The sequence below is a fragment of the Biomphalaria glabrata genome, chromosome 7 (genome assembly GCF_947242115.1).
Source record: "Biomphalaria glabrata chromosome 7, xgBioGlab47.1, whole genome shotgun sequence".
Taxonomy (NCBI): domain Eukaryota; kingdom Metazoa; phylum Mollusca; class Gastropoda; family Planorbidae; genus Biomphalaria; species Biomphalaria glabrata.
The window spans coordinates 39649991-39671370 of record NC_074717.1 but is presented as its reverse complement, the minus strand read 5'-3'; the positions used below and the strand labels follow the sequence as shown (position 1 = coordinate 39671370).

Genomic DNA, 21380 nt, shown 5'->3' with positions numbered 1-21380 from the left:
TGAGGACGCCCCTTTTTGCGCTTTCCTCGTATTGGCCTCATTTCAACTCTTGGTATGCGTAATTCATTCTGTCGGAGGACATACCCGGCAAACCTCATGTTATTATATCTATGTTCTAGTATCATTTCTCCAAGCACAAAGTTCCCCTTTCAGACCTTGTGGTCTACAGGGCAGATGATGTAAAGCTCATCTGTTTCTGTGGCCTACAGTTAACCAGCGTGTCATGTGGCCAGCAAAAAGACCAACCGCCTTTCCATTTTCTCAACTAATGTCAGGTACCCATTAGAGATGGGTGGTCTCAGAGGCGCCCAAAGATCCCGAAAATAAAAATCCCAGTCTTCACAGGGATTCGAACCCGGTACCCACGGTTCAGAAGCCAAGCGCTTTACCGCTTAGCTACCGGGCCTCAAACCCTGAACTATGGGCTATTAGTTCTTTATTAGACACTTGCCTTCATAATTATTTTGAAATTGAAGAATGTTGCATTCTTTTGTTAGACAGCCATTGTGTCCTACACACAACTGTGTTATAGTGTTATATCAGTAAAGTAAAGTTACCCTGTATGACATTGCGTTCCATGGAGCAGTTGATGCAAAGCTAATGTTTTTCTCTGTTGAGAGAGGGTGACATGTGGCTAGCACAACGAACAACCACCTTTGCTTTCACTTTTCAGAACTAATGTCAGGTAGAATTGGGTGGACTCAGGGTTGTCCTAAGAAATCCGAAGCTATAAATCCAGAATTTGAACTCAAACTCCACCCGTTTACCGCTTTACCTCTCCTCAACCAGACACCACACTGCCATATTATTATTAATGTGACAGAAGCAGGATGTCATAAGAATTCAGCGTGTTAAAAATGTACAACGAGGATGTGTAGATCAATAATTAACAATCAGATTACAAATATTTGACCAGTGTGACAATGGATTGAACTAGTCGGCGTACAATTCAGAATATTTTAGTGAAGAATAAAACTTGACCACAAAGGCAAGTGAAAAAAAGAAAATGTATTAAAAGCATTCTATAATGTTATGTTTTAAATCTTTCATTTTCATTGGACACTTAGAGCGTCTCATGTTGTAACAAATGCAAATTCACAACGACGGAAAACCACAACCTTTAAAAAGACAAAACGCAACAAAAAAATAGTCCTTAAATAACTTATTAATTAAACAATTCCTCAAAATAAACTCTTCCCTAAAACTAAAACTATGCTTCATAACAACAATACGATTATGGTAAATTTTATTCTCATATTAAAAAATTGTCCCAATTCATCTCAAACTATTGGTGATTTTCATACCTGGTAGAAATGTAAGGAACTCGCAACCTTTTTTGGTGTATCCGGCGTACAAAATTAAGGAAGCGTTGATAAGGTAGGTTCTTTTTTTAAAGAGATTTGGTATTTTTTTGTGCACATTTTTACAACTGCAGAATCAATATGTTTAGACTTTTACTTGGACGCTGACTGCAGATCTAGAGAGGATGATCCTAGCAATGGAATTAAGATGCCACAGAAGGATCCTAGGTATCACATTTAAAGGCCGCATCACAAACCAAGAGATTAGAGACAGGGTTACTGCAGCGATGATGACCTGCTAACTATCGTAAAAAAACGCAAGCTAAAAAGCTATAGCCATATTACAAGGTCTTCAGGGCTTGCAAGGACCTTCCTTCAGGGAACAGTACCAGGAAAAAGAAGAAGAGGCAGACAGAGAACGCGATGGGAAGACAACATAAACAATGGACGGGCTTGACATTGAAAGAGGTTCTAACTAAATCAAAAGACAGAGAGGAATGGAGAAAGAGGGTCGACAAATTTTGCATTGTGCCCAAACGGTCCAACAGACTAAAGTTAGGTAAAGATTTTTTTTAAAAATGTATGAAAACGACTATTACTTAATTTGATTTAAAACATATTTACAAATAAATGGGCAACTAGTTAGTGGTAATACAGACACTTTAACCTGAAGATCGACTGCCAGGTATTGAGATATCGTTAAAATGATAGTTTAATTTTTTTTTATATGGTTGGCAACACGGAAGTACATCATATTGTCCTTGACATTGATACGTTTATCGTCAAAATCTCCAATACGTATTGAATCTCAATCCTCAACAACAGTTGATTTGCTGGAGAAAAAAAAATCTCTATTGACAAGCTAAATAATGTCAAGGACACGTAACTGAACTTCCGTGTTGCCAACTAATCAAAAAGGAGTGAAATAAATTTTAATAATATCTCAATTGTAATCGATCTTCGTCGTATCAAATACTCTCTATTACCGCTAGTTAGTTGTCCATTTGTCTTAAATACATTTTAAGTCATAGAGTGATAATCTAATACTCCCGCCATATTGAAATTAGTTTGTGCTAAATTTGGAAGAGTTTAGAAAACTTCATTCTGCAGTGCTAAAAAGTGCACACACAAAAATGATCCCAAACCTTTCAAACCAGAGCTAATGAACACGCCTTGTATGTTTTACACCGGAAACACCAAAAAGCTATCTATTTATAGTTTGTCCTACATAAATATAAATGTGAAGTAAGGTGCCGAAACAAATGAATGATACACACATAGTGAACATAAAATGAAAAGCAGCACAAGGGACCATGTTTTGAAATGAGAGAAAGTAGTGAACTAAATGCTACGAACATAAGGGACTGTGAGGCTCGAACAGAGGAAGGGGCGGGGGCTAGCTGGGGCATTTGACCTTTGACCACTTGGGATGGTAATTTGTGTACGGAACTCTGGACCAGAAGAATGTTTTTTAGACATTCCTAGACTCTAGAGGTGGTTTCCGTCCAGGACTTTGCAAGAGAGGACATGAGCCTCTCAAGCCCTCACATAAATGATGAGGATGGTCCCGATGTTAAATTTGCTTTGCAGTGCGTTACTGCTAGGCGGATGTTGTCGTTTCCAGGGTGGCTGGTAAGCAGAAAAAACAATAAAGACAACATATTTCATTGTATGGGATATAATGCTCACCCGCCATCTGCGTTTGTTGATAAGCACCTCTAGTCACCATGCAGTGGTCAACTAGGATTAGTTCCAACTCTCCAGATTTAGTATTGAGTCGTACAGTTATAGTTAAAGACCAAACTAAACAATGTATTGAAATAAAAACATCACTGAGCACTACTGGCGACGTACCAAGCTGGTATTGTACCCTGGTTTGTTTTTGCTTTTTACCGTGTGCAAAGACTGAATTTCAGGATGAAAAAGTGTTGAAGATTTTAATACATGGCGGAACAACTATAGATTGCTAGTTTTTTTTTGTGTTTTTTTTTTGTGTGTATCCAGTGTGCAGAATAAAGGATGTTGATAAGCTGGGTTTTTTTAAAGGTACAAGATAATTTTTGTCCGCTTTTTAGCCCTACAGAAGGAAATGTTCTAAGCTCTTCTGTTTATAGAGGAAAATAAATTTCGTAGAGACTTTCACTTAAAACTTAACTTTACACTTGGTAAGAATGGAAAATAATCTTTACACTTGGTAAGAATGGAAAATAATCTTTACACTTAGCAAGTGTACACTTTAAAACGGCTGTAAATAATCGGTGCACTTTACAGTGGCTGTATATAATCTAGGCCTACATACTTGACAATGGCAACAAATAATGTATTAATATATTTTCAAGTTGCTGCAAATAATCTGTACACTAAATAGTGGAAGTAGGTTGCAAATTGGGCTGCGTAGCCAAGGGACATTCTATATTCCTCATTAATCATTAATGTATTATTATTATTAATAATTTATTTCTATTAATATTATTTTGTTATAAAAGAACGAGTATTCATTCTCTGGCCCTGCCAGGGTCGAGTTTCGTTAAAGGGAAACAAATTTCATCGTAGTCCCTTTATCAGTTTCCACTGAGGAATTTTCTGGTGATGTGGCAGGTCTGCAGCAGTACCGCCCTCTCACAGGCAACGAGAATGTTTCTAGGAATGTTAAGGGCCTTGAAGGTGTCTGTGTGGTCAGTTATTATTATCCTCTAGGTTGAAAAAAACAATGAGGTATATTGTTATTTTGGATAACTTCCATAAACGCTTAATCTCCAAGCCTAGGTTCCAATACTATCGTTGCTTTGCCAACTCAGTTTTTCTTAAATTATGAGACAGTGTTACGGCGATGTCGATAATGGTAGCGGTTTTTTTCTTCTTTTTTTTTATCAATGAACAGCAGATCAGGGTGATTAAAATCTATCGTTTTGTCGTTCAAAATAGGCCTATCCCAGTACAGCAAATGATCAGTAGACTCGAGAACATCTTGTGGTGAGTATTTGTAATAAGGAGGAGTATCCTTACCGATCAAATTGTGTGTCAAAGCCAAGTGCTGGTGTATTAGCTTTGCAACTTGCTTATGGCGACCTAGATAGGCAGATTCTGATAGGCTGAACATATTATTATTTTAAATAGGGGCTGAAAAACTTTTCATTGGAATGAAAGTAGTGCACTTGGCAGGGAAATAAAGTAAGATGTTCATTTGCTTCTTCACCTGTCCCTTGGTCTGTTGGACCGTTGGGGCACCACACATGAATTGTCAACCGTCTTTTTCCATTTCTCTCTATCTTTTGCCTTGACTAGAAAATCTTTTCTTTCTACCTCATCTTCGTTTTCCCTGGTCCCTGTAGAAATGTTTTTGTGAGGACCTCGTGATATCTATCCCAGTGGCACTACAGGGCCCCCCCCTGATCTGCTTTAGCACATCTCTCCTGCCTGATCAATCCTGAGTTTTACGTCTCCATGCCCGGACTTTTAGCTCTAGTAGATCTGCCTCTACGTCATCAGATATAAAACAGAAAGATTTAAAAACTCTTTCATCCCACTGTCGGTCAGAGTTTTACAAGATCATCTGTCGTCATCGAGAAGTTCATAGAAGTCTAATTCATAAAGCGCTGATTATGAGTGTGTATGTGTTTCGTGTGTGAATGCTGTTCGTATTCGCATCTATAATATTATTTTTACAGTAGTAACGATGAGGTCGTCAATTGTAGTCAAACTGAATTTCCATTTGATTGGATCAATAAAAATTATCTTATCTTCTTGTCTTATCTATCAGGCCACCTTACTCGTGATATAGCCATATATTTATAGGTTGCGTTTGTTTTTGACAGTCGTCAGCTGATCATCTTGAAGCTGATTCTTCAATGTGATCGTGTTTTGGTTTCATTCATTTGTGATGAATCTTTATAGTTGATAAATAAAATGCTTAGGTAGCAACTCGATTTAAAGGAAATAATCTTCCTCGCTAATTCTGCAGTGCCGTTACCGTAAAGATTTGCATGCATACTAAAATGTCTTCTTCTTCTTCTAGCCAGCTTTATTGCTGCTGAGCTGTCAGCTCTTTTGCAGACTGTTCCAGGAAAAAAAAATGTGCTGTTTTGTGCAGTTGTTCAGCACTGTCGTACAGGGTGTTGGTTATGTTGGGCTGTAGTGGAAGTAGGGTATGCCTAAGATGGATTAGGAAGGGGCATTCAAAGAGGATATGGTTTACGGTTTCATAAGGGTGGGCGCAGTGTCTGCAAAGGGGGAGTTGTGTGGAGTTTATTTTGTTCAGATGGTAATCTAATAGAGGTGTGTGTCCTGTTCTTACAAAAATGTCGCCATGACAAAAGAGCCCAGCAGTCTGACTTTTATACAGAGGGCTAGTTCTTTTGTATTTCCAGATCATCTTGAGATTCGCAGGTGTTGCCGTGGAATGCGATCCATGCCAGTAGTTCAGGTTCGGTTCCTTCGGTCTGAAACGAATAGTTTCGATCTATTTAAAACTTATATTACTTATCAGCTTTTTCGCCTCCCGATAATAAAGTTTATTTAAATGCCTTGTTTATTATTGGTCATAAAATTTGGCTTTTATTTGTATGCCATCTGCTGCAAAAAAAAATCTTTACCTTCGATAATTGCATTAATTAATATGTATATGTATAGTTGTGACAAAATGGTTAAATAACGAATTTAGAATGTTACATTCTGACTGTAAAACAATTTCTAAATGTTTCTTTCGTCGAAATTCTTCATTACCTTTTTAAGCATTAATCTAATTTGTTTTTCATTTTGAAATTAGTTAGTAATTAGTGAAATAAAACAATATAAGAAACAGTGTTACACAAATCTAAATGTACAATCGCCATTGATAAGAGTGCAATCTGCAGTTGTAGCAAGCACATCATTTGATAGTGTAATTTGATCGTGCATTGCCACTAGAGCTCATTTATTTTACTTATGATTCAGTTTCTTTACCCAGCTGTCTCCTAAAGCATTCTGAGCTGAATTTTGAATGACTATTACATAACATTAAATCCACAGCCATATACTAGGACAAATTTGTACAAATGCTCCTTCTTCCCAAGTGCTATTAGAGCATGGAATGGGTTGCCTGAGCCAGCCAGGAAAGCCAGTGACTTAGCAGAATTTAAGTCATTGTTTAACATGCATGACTAGATGCATGACGCGTAGGACGTAATTATTTTATTTTTTGAAGTAACGTCTGTATTATTAAATAAGATAATTTGTGTGGTCAATATGTACTGTTGATTTTCATTCAAGCAACATTTTTCTTTTCGACAAATTTTCAGGTAACTTTTAAGTGTTATGACATGATTAGGAATTAGTTATTTGTTTCGGGAATGGGGTAAAGTTTTACTTAGCGACGATGACGTAAAGTTGGTTAAAAAAACAAGAACGCTCTTATTGACGCTAAAAGGAAGACGCTTCTTGTAGAGCAGTAGAATAGATACGGATTTACGGACATAGCTGACATCGGACGATTCCCTTCTTGATTATTAAATATATTTGTAGAACAACATCAGCGTCGACTACATATTTGATTGTTTCGGCCTTTCGCCGGTGTTACTGAAGTAGTTTGAGGTACGCATTACTTCCAGTCAGACGTAGATCTACACTAGATATATTTCCAAGAATCAACACCGCGCGGAAGCCTTAACATAAGAGCTTTTATCAAAACTCCATTTTTGTTTAAATCTTCCCAACTCTTGAAAAAAAAAGGTCTTTTACATTTCTTTTAGATTCATTTCTTTTTCTAAACTTCCCACCACTCGAGTCAAGTTTATGTCTTTCAAAGTTTGCGATCAAAGGCACACAGAAACAAAAAACAACTGTTGTAATGGTCAGTGGGTGTGTGGGGGTGTGTGAGTGTGTGTGTGTGTGTGTGACTGAGAGCAAGGCCCTACATCTCTTGGCGTCCTAAGCCCTCCGTTCAGTCATCATTAACTACACAACTTGTTGTACGGCCGGTCCAGGCTCGTGGATGCTTCGCCTGCCAGTGGAAAATATCGATTCACACTCTCTTCCACCTCACTCTTCACTTTCTGTCTATCCAAACAGTCGGGTTTTTTTCGCGGTCACCTCCCTCTCAACACCCCCACCCCCACTTCTATACTTCTCTTTCCCAAGCAGCCATAGTTGTATATGTCAAGGCCAAGGACATCTGTAAGAGCAGATCTCATTTTTTTAAATGTCGTTTCTTTTGTCTCAGTATTAGACGATTGCGCCATTACATTCATCAGACGACATTACATTCATTAGACGACATTACATTCATCAGACGACATTACATTCATCAGACGACATTACATACAAACTGTTTCCATAACCTGACGAGATTAAGAGAAAACAAAGTGGAGCTATCAGCAGCACCTCACTATACGGAGGATTCTGGGTTTTTTTTTTTGTGTGTCTGCATGTGTCTGTGTATACAAGGGAATGTGACGAGGTCTAGAAGCAGACGACAGCAACTTTGGACAGTCAAGCAAATGTGGTCATAATTTGTCATGTGATTATTAGAGCATCAAACCGGAAGCTGATTTATATGTCGTCTGGGAAATCGCAAAAAAAACAACAAAATATTAAATCCGATTACAAACTAATACGATTTGTTTTGTTTTTTTTTTGTGCTAAAAGTAAATATTTTTCTTTCTAAACAATAAATAACAAGAAAAACATTTTAAAAATACTTTAAAAAAAAAAAAAAACTTATATTATTATATCGGTCTTATTAAATTTGTAATAAGATCTAGACCTTAGTCTAACAATAAAAAAAGCATTTAAAAAAAAATAAACAAGGTTACAAAGACAGTTTGTGTGAAAAAAAAAAAAAAACGGCCCCGAAGTGGTCTACCTAGAGTCTTCACCAGGATTCGAACTTGGGACTTCTGGTTCGAAGTGCTTTACCACTCAGCCACAGCATCTCAATATATTCATTTAGCGTACACTTACATTTTTTAAAAATAATAATTATTAACCTTATCCATACATTCAAAATTAATAACATGTTACATGTAATAAAGAGAAACTTAAAAAGGTTTATTCTTCTTACAAAATAAGATAAATTGACAACACGAACAAAAATAATTCTTGAACTATTTTAGTTAGGTAGTGAGCTAGCTAGAAATGACTTGAAAGACTTGGAGTAGGTCTACTTGGACCAGACATTCCCTTCGCAAAATAAAAATCAATATCTCCATTATCATTTGTCATACAAAATAGACATATATCTAGCTAGATCTATACCCATTTTAGATCTAAATCTAGATTCAAGATCTAAGTCTAGGTCTAGAACTAAATCTAAGTCTAGATCTAGAAATTGATCTAAGTCTAGTCTAGAATTAGATCTAAGTCTAGATCTGGATCTAAGTGTAGATCTAATTCTAGATCTGGTGCTAGAACTAGATATAGAATCTTGATATAGAATCTACTATATCTAGACTAGAACTCGTATGAATTTACACGGTTAATCTTAAAATTACTAGACTTAGACCAATGTTATGATCATGAATAGTAGGCCTTTTGTTAATGGGCAATGCCATTACTAATGGTGTACAATGCTGTTCGTACCGATATCATTGTTTACATAATAAATAAATCTGCACCCCTTAGCTGTCAGAAGATAAGTTATTGCCTTAATAATTAAAATTTGTTCAAATTATAAATACATTTATTATAAATATATCTGGATCTGGGCTCTATTTAGTCTTATTTAGACTGTCAAGTGTAGGCCCCTATAATGAGGATATGTCAAACTGCGCGTTATTAAAGTAGTTTGTTATTTTTTTAAACTTATAACTAAGTATCAAAATTCTTTTTTAAAACAACATTTGAATCAATATTCTATTCAATGAGTTAGTTAATAAATGGAAAATATATTTTATAATGAACCATTGACACTTTTAACATTGTGACCTTAGATGCAATTTTTTTGTACCAATGCGCGAATCTACGAATGACGCTTGAGTTACTAATGAAGAAAGAAGTCCATGACCTTTTTAATAAAAAACGTTAGCCCCCCTGAAGTTTTTCATTGAAAAGTGGTGTAATTTTTTGAAAAATCTGCATGCATATATAATTTTAAAAATTAGATGGTTCACTTTTGGAAAAGAAAAAGTAGCTTTTGCATCAGAAATTTGAATGATCTAAAATATCATGATGTCCTATTTTCATTTTCTCTTCTAGTTTCTGAGATATAAACGGGACGGACAGACGGACAGACAGGCCACACAAAACTAATAGCGTCTTATCCCTTTTCGGGGGCCGCTAAAAAACGGGTAACGACCCGAATTCGAAGTCATGGCTCAAGTCTTCTCAGGCTTCTCAAGCCACACGGTATCCACTCTGCTACAGGATTGCTTATGAACATGGAAGATTATAGAGCTATCTATTGCTTCTATAGTCTTGACCTATTTTTCAGGTTTGTGTTCACTAAGACTCAGACGACGACCTATGAAGGGGACTAATTCAGCTTATACCACCACTTCAGTCAATTATAAATTCTTTCCCTTGTTCGAGATACCAAACCAAATAATTTACCAAAAGTTAATTAACTATTGTTTTTTTTATTGATTCTTGTAGGTAAAAGAAATAATTGTGCAAAATTTCAGCTTGATCCGAGATTGGCGTGGGAGAAATAAAGTGAAAAGACTTTTTACCAGACAGAGTTGATGTAAGCTTTGTAATAAGAGGTGCTGAACTACAGAAAAAAATACAATAAATGCCCAATACAAATACATACATACAAGGCCTCGTACCCCAATCGACCTTTGCTTTTCCTTCTTCCAACAGGATTTCCTATACTTATATGCAGACCTGTTATACAACTAAAACCTAATGCTTATAGCGCACTACTGAAAAGCAATAGCTCCAACCCTCATATGGGCGCACTGGCCACAATTCATTTGGCTACATGATGTTTATAAGACATTAATAACCCTGGCTTTATTCCTTATCCAGAACCTATGGAAGTCGTCAGAAGGATAAAAATCAATACTAATGGAAAGGTCAAGGCCTCGCAATAATGCGTTTCATCTTATAGCATTTAAATGCTTACTACTTGAGATGTGTAGGCTGTCAACATTTTACAAGGGACAGGAACCAGGAAGAAACACGATTACAAAGAGAGTTTGTGTTATCAAACAAGCTCAGAGGCGGCCCCAACTTGATCCGCCCATCGTCTCGATATTTTCAAGCCATGTTTTTGATTTTCTAAGTAATAAAAATTTTAAAAGAATTATTTGAGGCTGCTTTTCACTGAAAAAGAACAGAACGACCCATTATCGATAATAAACCCTCTAGTTATTTTGCCGAAAAATAAACTACATTTAATATGTCAGATGATCATTTGACGCTGTTGTTCTTTTAAAAACATGAGCTTCTTATTATCGATAACGATATTAATTTTAATTATGTTGTCGAAAACAGAAAACACCTTTCAATAGATTTTCTAGTTCTAAACGTGACAGACCGACAGACAAAAGATACAAAACTAATAACAGCTTTTTATCTTACGGGGCTAATATTACAACAGTAAAAAAAAAAAATATTTGCACCCTTTTTTATAGGGCTTACATAGTCCTTTGTGTACATTCAAGGCAAGCACTGCAAAGCCCCTGTGTATTGAATTTGGTGAGAATATATTCAGGCTGCCTTTACAAAGCAATTTAAAAACAAGAAAAATCTTTTTTTTTAAATTTTAAACAAAGCTTATATTAAGCGAAGTTGTATTAATTAGTTTGGATCAGTCAAGTAATTACGTTTGTAATAGATCTAGACTAACAAAAATAAATCTGTGCGATTAGAGATATTGTTACCACTCGTTTTTGTTTAGCGCAATTTCATGCTTTTAGCTTTCTCACTACGCTGTGATGCAATACGCTCATAGCCACTAAGCCAGGGGTTCTCAACCTGTGTGTTGCGACTCCTTTGGGGGTCGATTGACCATTTGGCAGGGGTCGCTTATGACCATTGAAACTATGGATTGTTATTGTCTACTCTTCTATTGCTTAATGTGTGTGTGTGTGGGGGGGGGGGGGGGGTCGCGGCAGAGTGGGGGATTGTAAAAAGGGGTCGCCGAGCTTAAAAGGTTGAGAACCGCTGCACTAAGCCAAATTCGTGTTCTTTGGAAATGTCGTTTTTACTACAATAATAGGCAGATCTAGTTCTAGAACTACAAATAGTCTAGATAAGTTTCATGTAGAAACAAAGTTTAACAACAAACGGAAAGCAGCATATAAAATAGTAATATTTTATAATGTGGATCTAGATGTCAGTATTATAGCAAAATAAGATACATGATAATAAAATTATCTAACGATAATTGATTGTTTCTGCGAAATTGTTTTCGAATTAAAAAATTAACTTAGATCTTGACCTAGATCCGGGTACTATTTGGGTTGACGTCAGGTACATATGGAGGACGTTCTGATAAATGGATTAAAATAGTTAATAATGAGCCGGTAATGTTTTTCACTCATTAATATATTTGTATACCAGGACACGAACATCGGACCCTCCAATTCCACAACTTCGCCTAGCGGCAACATGCGAACAGACCAAACAACTATTTAAAACCATTAAAAAAAGGAACCTTTATGATCAGAAGCCTTGGCCTGTCTCGCATATTGCCACTTTTTAACTCTTTCTCTCCGTAATTATTTTTCAACATTTTGAAGGAATTCTTCATTTTGCTCATTACTATTTCACTACCCCTGTTATGATTGGGCTTCAATAGCTTTGTTGTTCGTTATCAGAAAATGTTATATTTGGTATAGTATTAAAGGGAAATGCATGCTTTTTTAAAATAACACAAAGTCTAGTTTAAAAAAAATAAACATTAATTTAATTTAATGAGGTCAAATCAACGATTAGGAGAGACAGAGTTAACCCGTCTGTGCACACATCAGGAAACAATCAATTTGGTATTTGAACATCTATCATGTTTTGTTTAATGTATGATGTGTGCGATGTATACATACACAATGAACTAATGGTAAAGAATACTTTTTTAAAAAAATCGAATAGTGTTCGTTCCCAGGCTGGTAACATCCTAATGCCTTCAGATAATAATTTTATACTTTCATATTGTAACTGGGAGGGGAAAAAAGGCGCTTCAAACGTCAACATGAGATAATTAGAGCATTGGAGATTTTCAAGAGAAACCATAAACTATAATATGGTCTATCAGGGGTCGGCAACCTGCGGCTCGCGAGCCACATGCGGCTCTTTGGATCTTAAGCTGCGGCTCTTTAGTCCCTTGCGCAAATATTAATTATTTTATTGAAAAAAACAATTTAAATTTGATTTTAACTCATAGCCACTTGTACTCGCTTTTCAGCGCATCCCTCTCCATGTCTTGGAATGTAACATATTTGCAGGTGGAAGATATTCAATTTTCTTCTGCCTTATCCCTTGATATAAATGAGTCTTACGACATAAAAGACACGGCACAAGTTGGCCTTTTTGTTAGGTATATGTCTTCCCAAGTTCCAAAAGAAGAACTTCTAGGATTGCTACCGCTCTCGTGACAAACCAGAGGAAAAGATACAGCTAATGTCTTGCGAAAGTACATTGAAGACAATAAATCTATATAAATAAATTGTTTCAATAGCAACTGACGGAGCCAGAAGTATGACAGGAAAATGAAAGGGGCAACTACGATTCTTTGGCGCAAAATTAAATCATGAAATTTGTACGTTTCACTGCAAAATATACCAAGAAGCACTTTGTGTCCAAACATTTCCGAACGAAATAGTTAAGATTATGAATTAGTTAATCAAGATTTTTAACAGCATCTTGTTAATAAGACTCTACCGTCGTCAGTTTTAATAATTCTGAAGGAAATTTTCGAAAGAAAAAAATCTTGTGGCTCTTTAGAAACGTTGAAATTTTGTAATTTTTGGCTCTTCTGACTCAAAAGGTTGCCGACTCCTTGTCTATGAGATAAACAAAACAATATCAAGGATGCTTTATGGACTGTCACAGTAGCCAACTATATAAAAAGGATTTAGTTATAATTTTACACTAATTGAAATTTAGTTTCTCAGCATACCAAATCTCAATTATTGCCTCTTAGATAGTTGTTCATTTTTGTTTTAAAATAAGTCTTTAAGTCATTGAATAAAAAGTCTAACGCTTTCTTCATGTTGAAATTATTTTGTGCTGTAAACGAAAGAATGTAGAACATTGGATTCTGCAGTGCTAAAACGTGCACAAAAAATAATGATTATAACCTTTAAAAAAAAACCTAGCTTATCAACACTTCTTTATTTTGTACACCGGATACACCAAAAAGCTATTTATATTTTTTTCTGCCATGTTGGAAAATCTCCACTAATCCTAATAAAGGCCAAAGCGTGTTTTGGTATAAAGCGAGATTCCGAACGAGATTCACAACATAAAAGGAGAAAAAAAAAAACAGGAGAGTTCAGAAACACTAGCGGAGAGAAAAATCAAATCTGGTGCTCTCTTGACCGAGCTATCGATTGGGAGTCGAAGCTGATCGATATCCGTAGCGTGGACTGTTCTATGGTGGTAATGGCCAGAAGGGCTCTGTCCAGACTATTTTTAAACTAACGGTAATGTGGAGTGTCCAGGATATTAATGGATATAGACCAAGGCGTCAATATTGACAGCGAGGAAGTTGTGGACATGGTGAATAGGCCTAGATTGAATTCAACGGACACAGTACTCTCACGGGGCTGCGTTATTGAGTTCAATACTTCGTGGCTATAGCAGACACAAGTTTCAGCTATCATTTAGACACAACAAAAACAAACTAGGTCCACATTGCCACTTCCAAATGTCGCTCGCCGAGCCCTGCGCTCCTTGGACACAACTTATCTTGTTTTAAAATGTTCTCCTCAAAGCTTAGAGTTTGCGGCCCTTTTCAGTGATTGACCTGTCTAGGACTTGAATGTGTTTGTGTCTGTTCGCTGCTCTTGACTTGATTCGAGGCCAATCGTTATAGAAGGCTGCAGATCACTGACCTGCAACGTCACAACCTGTGGGCGGTTTAGACCAATAGCTCATTGCCATATCACAGGTCTGTACGTCGTGGCGACTAGCTATTGGTTTAAACTGCCCACAGGTTGTGACGTCGCAGGGTAGTGTTGATGCCTTCTATATCGAATGGCCTCGCTTGATCTCACAAGATTACTAACTTCGATGACTTGGTAATTATTTCTTAATACTAAATGCGATCTCGAGGGACAGAAGAATAAGGTAACAAGGATACACTTTTTTAAGACGTGTGAAGACTTCAACGATGTTTACCTCATAAAGCAGGGGTTCTCAACCTGGGGTTCGATTGACGATTTGCCAGGGGTCGCCAATGATCATCAAAAAAATGAATTGTTTTGTCTATTCTCCGATTGCTGTGTGTGAGTGTCCGGGGGGGGGGGTCGCGGCAGAGTGTGGGGTTATAAAAAGGGGTCGCCGAGCATAAAAGGTTGAGAACCACTGTCATAAAGGGATGATCATGTCTCTACATCCGTCGATATTTCACTATCAGTCCATTTCCCACGCTTCTTGCTTCAAGCCCAAACCATATTCTCTTTTTATGTACCATTACTCCTAGTCTGCAACGTCATTCGTCTGACTGGCTACGTCACTACCTTTTACTGACACTAAATACAATGCATAATATTTACATACAAACTAATATACTCTCTAAGGCCACTACAGACCAAACGTTTGGCACTCGCTTTCCACTGAGCCCAGACACTCAACATGTCTCGCAATTCTCAAGAAGAGTATTTTTACCTGCTCAAAATTTACTTCGATTAGTTTGTCTTTGAACTCTCGTCTTGTTTATGCCTGTAATTCTCTCTTAAAAGCTTGGGCTTCTTTACATTTGGTATCAACGCTATGTAAATAAAATTATTGTTTTTATCCTTAACCATATTTATACAACTTATGAACAGCGGTACCTGTAGTCCCACTGTAGTGGAATACATCTGGCACTGGGAAAGAACTAGTGTGGGCTGACAACATCAAGTCTAGGACGTATCTAGCTATGAATGGCACCACCAGAAGGTAGGCAACTAGAAAGAACTGGCTACAAATCACAATCCTGTGTCAGTCTAAAGTACGAACATCCAGACCATGAGATAGATCTGGGGAAAGTCAATCAAATATTTAAGACTAGAGCTATGGCCAGGAATGGATAACGGCGAGGAAGGCCCCAAAAACGCCTCTCACTAAAAACTATAAAAAAAAACGTAAATTGATTCTATTGTCCTCCCTCTTGACCACACTGTTGTCACGTGACTGCACTATGTCTAGCGCGGCAGCTTTAAGAATGTCCGAAGGGAGATGAATGTACCAAAAATTCTGAATTTTGGTGAAACAAAATAAATTGAAACTTTTTTATATTTACTACAGAACGATGTCAAAATCTAGATTTTGTCAGTTGAACTTTTCACACACTTTTACTTATTCTTTTTATGCATATAAATAAAACTGTATTTAGTACAGTGATACACAATCTTTATATCTGATTAGGGGCCATTGACAGTATATACACCGTCCCACATACTGGCCTCCTTCAGTCCTAGAACGACTATGGTTCATCTCAAAGTACACTTCCTCGTGTGGCTGTGGAGCCCTATTTTGGAGAGACACTCCAGTCCACAGATAGTGCAGGTTAAGGTGGCTTTTGCTTCGGTGGTAGAGGAGCTGGCCATTTCTCGGATTGTACTTTTTTCTTCCTGAGCTGAGACCCATGTACTTTCACTGTCCATAGCTTTCTTGGTCACTGTCCTCTCTATCTGGTGCGGTCTAGAGCTATATACATACAATCGTAATACAAAAAAAAGAGTCAAATGCAACAGAGCCTCTGAGGCTTCATTATGTACTGTGGGCTGAAGTTTCCAGGGGCGGATTGCAAGTAGGGTATCACTGATTTAGTTCAACTTTGCTTTAAAATTCAAATACTGAGCACACGATCAACGCTTTCACACGACCCTGTTGCAATAAGTCCAGGCCTTCATTTCTTTCCGACATCAAAATGTTGGCACATTTTTAGGAAAATAATTTATTCTGTTGGTGCGTTTTGTGTAATTTTAAAAAAAATATATCCAAAGGTTTGATATTAACAATTTCTAAAACAAACTGCCATTGCGACTAACAGATGTAGGTCTGTTCTGTTCCCTACAAAGCTTTAAAGACCTAAAATAAAATTATTCAGACTGTTCTCTTTGTGAGACCTAGACCTTGTTCTACTATAAGTTATTTCGAAGCTATTGTCATTGGACGGTACTACTTTTTAACAGAACTCTTAAGGCTACGGCTACATAGTAGGTTACTGTGAACTCGCTCGATCTGTTGTCTGACCCATTCCAAATATGTGTTACACACAGGGCTTGACCTTCACTCCAACGATCAATACACATCTGGACTCGGACATCTGCTGCCTGTGTACAGTGTAATAAAGTAGGCCTACTGACTCGAAAAGAACATAATAAAAATATGTACAAAAAAATAAAAAGAACTGTTGCATCTAGTACACAAGACGGTTACTTGTAGTATTAAAAACATATTTATGACCGACTCGAGTTGGATTAATAAATGTTATGTGCTGTCTTCAATAATTAATCACGCGCCATGTTGCCAGCCAAGTAAGCCCACATAGAAAGACACGCTCACACACTCACGCAAACATTAAGGAACTATCATCTCATCGTAGTTACAAAGTGTTGCTTAAGTTCTTTGAAAACAAAAATATATGTATACATATTATCTGTATATATATTATCTGTATATATATTATCTGTATATATATTATCTGTATATATATATTATCTGTATATATATTATCTGTATAGACTGTATATATATTTACTTAAGCTTAGATCCTCCCGCGCCGTTCTGCTCATTGGGCGGCAAGCTGTCCCCACAAAGATCTGTCACTGGTAATGTCTGGAGCCTCTTCCCACCTGGGGTCCATTTCTCTGAGGTCCTCTGGGGTTGTGCGCCAATTTATACGAGGACGTCCCTGTTTGCGCTTTCCTCGTATTGGCCTCCATGTCATCGCAACTCTCGGTGTGCGTAATTCATTCTGTTGAAGTGGAAGATTTCCTTGTCATTATGGGGCCCATTCTCCATTGTGATTCCTTTTCCGGATTTCCACGTTTATAAGTGATACCTAGAATCTAGAATCTTTCTGCAACATCTCAATGTCAAGGATAGGATCATTCTTTTCTAGCTCTGCAGTTAGAATCTAGTATTCATAACCGTTCATAAATGTCGCCATGACCAAGAAGTGAATCAATGTTTTGTTTTTTTCCTGTGTGTGCTAAAGGCCATGCTCTTATTTTTCTTGTGTGTACTGAAGGCCATGTTCTTATTTTTCTTGTGTGTGCTGAAGGCCATGTTCTTATTTTTCTTGTGTGTGCTGAAGGCCATGCTCTTATTTTTCTTGTGTGTGTTAAAGGCCATGTTCTTATTTTTCTTGTGTGTGCTGAGGGCCATGCTCTTATTTTTCTTGTGTGTGCTGAAGGCCATGTTCTTATTTTTCTTGTGTGTGCTGAAGGCCATGTTCTTATTTTTCTTGTGTGTGCTAAAGGCCATGTTCTTATGTTTCTTGTGTGTGCTGAAGGCCATGTTCTTATTTTTCTTGTGTGTGTTAAAGGCCATGTTCTTATGTTTCTTGTGTGTGTTGAAGGCCATGTTCTTATGTTTCTTGTGTGTGTTAAAGGCAAGGTTCTTATGTTTCTTGTGTGTGTTAAAGGCCATGTTCTTATGTTTCTTGTGTGTGTTAAAGGCCATGTTCTTATGTTTCTTGTGTGTGTTAAAGGCCATGTTCTTATTTTTCTTGTGTGTGTTAAAGGCCATGTTCTTATTTTTCTTGTGTGTGTTGAAGGCCATCTTCTTATGTTTCTTGTGTGTGTTAAAGGCCATGTTCTTATTTTTCCTGTGTGTCCTGAAGGCCATGCTCTTATGTTTCTTGTGTGTCCTGAAGGCCATGCTCTTAGTTTTCTTCATCTTCTTGAACTTCGCAAGTATTGCTGTTGCTGTGCGGATCTGACCAATGATTCCTCTGTTTGAGACTATGATTCGAGATATTTGAAGCTTTTGACACTTCTTAGTTTTTCTCCTCCGATGATGGCACTATGACCACTGTAAACGCAAGTTCTGTTTGACTGCCACACGCTTACTGATCTCTCGACAGATCTGGGAAACCAAAACTTCTCGACCTGTATGGTGACACGTATGCACTACGCAATACAGCAGGGTTTATGTCCAGGGCTTTTGTAGGAGGGGATTCGAGCCTCTCAAGCCCTGACTCAAATGGAGTTTGATGATGATGATGCACGCAAGTAAAGACTGTACCTCCATACAATGAGATCCTCACTACTAAGGAAGCGATGGAAGTACAACATTGATAATTTTAAAGGGCCCGTCTATGGAAGAGACTCTAAACCTGGCGACGGACTGAGGGAATAGAGAAAGACGGTCGACTATTCATGTGTGGTCCAACACACAAAAGGACAGGTGAAGGTGAATCTTTAGTTGTACGAGAAACACCTTTCATACCAATCTAAGGCGGGTTTTTTTTTTTGGTACCTTTTGATGAGAACCACCTCACAACGCGTAATTGTTTTTCCACACTCGGTTGACGACAGCGATGCACGCAATGACATCAGACAATACATTTCCCGGCAGTACCTAGACAAGGTTCATCATCTTGTTCCAACCATTCACTTATTCTTACAGTGCACTGGAGCAGTATGCTGCTGCGAGCCGCACCTAAGCTTCACGTTGTAAAAAAAAAACGTACAAGTTGGCAGCCAGTATTACTGGTTCGCACTGGTCAACTATTATTATGAAGATTTTTGATATAAGGGTTAAAAGAAAAAGACAAGGGACAGTGAATCAATTGGAGATTTCCACGATAATTTCAAAATGTCAAGGACGCCTTATTGAACTTGAATGTTGCCAACTAATTAAGACAAAAATTGATCTATAAATGAAAGAGTTAAAGAAAACTTGATTCTCAAGTGCTAAAAACAAATACACGAAAATTATCAAATAGCTTTTAAAATATGAACATTGATGAGCCAGTGACTTTCTTAATCAAAGTTAATTAGGTACACGTCAGGGTCTAATGAGATGTGTAAACAAAGATTTTATTACACATTAGCTTCGAGTAGTAAGGCAACATCCACACACTCTTTGTGGAGCAGGTTAGTTATTTCAAGTGTCTTTGGAATAAGTCCTCGGACGTTACATTGAAGGACTTTGAAAGTTTTAGCATCAGATTTGGAAATTTGGGGATCATGTTGTAGATACGATAGAGTTCCCATAATAAAAAACAACAACAACTCCATAATACGAATATTTGCTAGGACAATGTCGTACAAGTGATGTTTCTTCCCTAGTGCTATTAGAGCATGAGAATTTTTGCCTGAATCAGCCAGGAGAGCCAACGACTTAACAGAGTTTAAGTCACTATATTGCATGACTAGACTGACTTTGTAATTTTTAAGATACGACACAATAATAGATAAAATACATTTCCTTTAGTAATAAAAATAGCCAAAAAAAGTGTTTTTTTTTTGTTTTTTTTTTTTCGTTTTTTTTAATACTTTGTTAGAGAAGTTAATTTTAGTAGTGGGGGGGGGGAAGTAATAGATCTGTATACAAGGGAAGATGATAAGCAGGGTCAGTCAAGAAAGCTTCATACTACATACTAAGTCTACTTTGGTGAATCTGCTTTTGAAATTATAGTGTGTGTATTTAGCGTGTTCTAAATATTTTTGGGATTTTAACGTGTGGATACAAATTATTTTAATTCGTCAAGAATTAATTCTGTTATTCTCCCACCTAAACACGTATATCTGGCAACTCAGTGGAAACTAGTTTCATTCATGTACAGGGCACAATCACTCAATAAACATAACAAAGATATGGTTTATGAAGAGTTTCTTTCACCGTTCCTAAGATTTACAATGATGCTATGAAATGAGAAAGCGACGCAGCTTTTTCCTATAGCAGATTTCTTTAGTTACCAGGGATAAAGTCACGTGTACATCTCTTTCACACAGATTCAAAGAACGAAAGAGCTGAACATCCTTACTAATCGGAATACGATAAGACCTATCGTGAAACCAGTGAGCTGGAAAAATCCCGCAAGCGTTACTACACTGGAGCGAAGCCGAACAGCCAAGAGTTATGTGCGCCGGATTGGCGACTAAAGAAAATAGACTAGAGAGCTGGAACGTTTTTCAACACGAAGATATCATAGAGGTGGGGGACATGGTGGTTGAGTAGTGAAGCGCTTGGCTTCGAACAGGGAGCTTCCGGGTTCGAATCTCGGTTAAGACTAAGTTTTTGAGTTCCGGGATTCCTACGACGCCCCTGAGTCCCCCCAACCTTAATGGTACTTGACCTTAGCTGGGGAAAGTAAAGTTGGTCGGTCGTTTTGCTAGCCACATGACACTCTCCTTAACCGTCGGCTAACGGATGACCTTTAATAATAATAATAATAATAATAATAATAATAATCTTTATTATCCGTATGGAAATTTGTCTTACAATTTGTGCATTACACCAAACAAAAAACATTATAACTATAAGAAACCAAAGTGTACATTCACACCAGACTCACTCATAATTTACATGTGACAAAGTTTATACCAGATTGTTCTTATTTAATGATTTGATTGTCAGGGGAACAAAAGAGTGTACATTTAGGAGGTGTACATTTTTACAATTGTTTCCAGTTTGTTTGTTTACAAGTTTCGGACTTTCCTTTAGAAATGAAGATTATTACGCCCGATCCCAAACCTCCTGAAAGACGGCCGGGAGATGGAGGGGCTGTGGACAGGATTCAAACTCGGGATCATGGTGATGAGAGCCAGAAAACACACCAAACAACAAGGCGGCCACAGTGGTGAAGAGGGAACCCCTCCCCCCCCCAAAGAAATGCAGGCTTGCAGAACAAAGACTTTAATAAGATTGAAAGTAGTTCAGCATTACTAGAAGAAATATCAATAATGAGAAATATTAGATACTGACTTAACTCTTTCTCTCCTAATTGATGTAAACTCATTAGATTAAATTAATGTTTGATTTTATCAACTTTACTTG

The 21380-nt window shown here is 37.2% G+C and overlaps 1 protein-coding gene across 4 annotated transcripts in view; it reads right to left on the bottom strand.

Annotated features, from left to right (window-relative positions):
• LOC106067293 (junctophilin-1-like) overlaps positions 1-21380 on the bottom strand; it is a 114437-nt gene that overhangs the window by 64172 nt on the left and 28885 nt on the right. Inside the window, exon 1 of one of the 4 annotated variants that reach the window (XM_056036800.1) lies at positions 2814-2824. The exons of the other annotated variants lie outside the window; for them this stretch is intronic. The gene's annotated coding sequence lies outside the window, so the exon portion shown is untranslated. Of the gene's footprint in view, positions 1-2813; positions 2825-21380 lie in introns of those variants that run through there. 4 annotated transcript variants of the gene reach the window in all.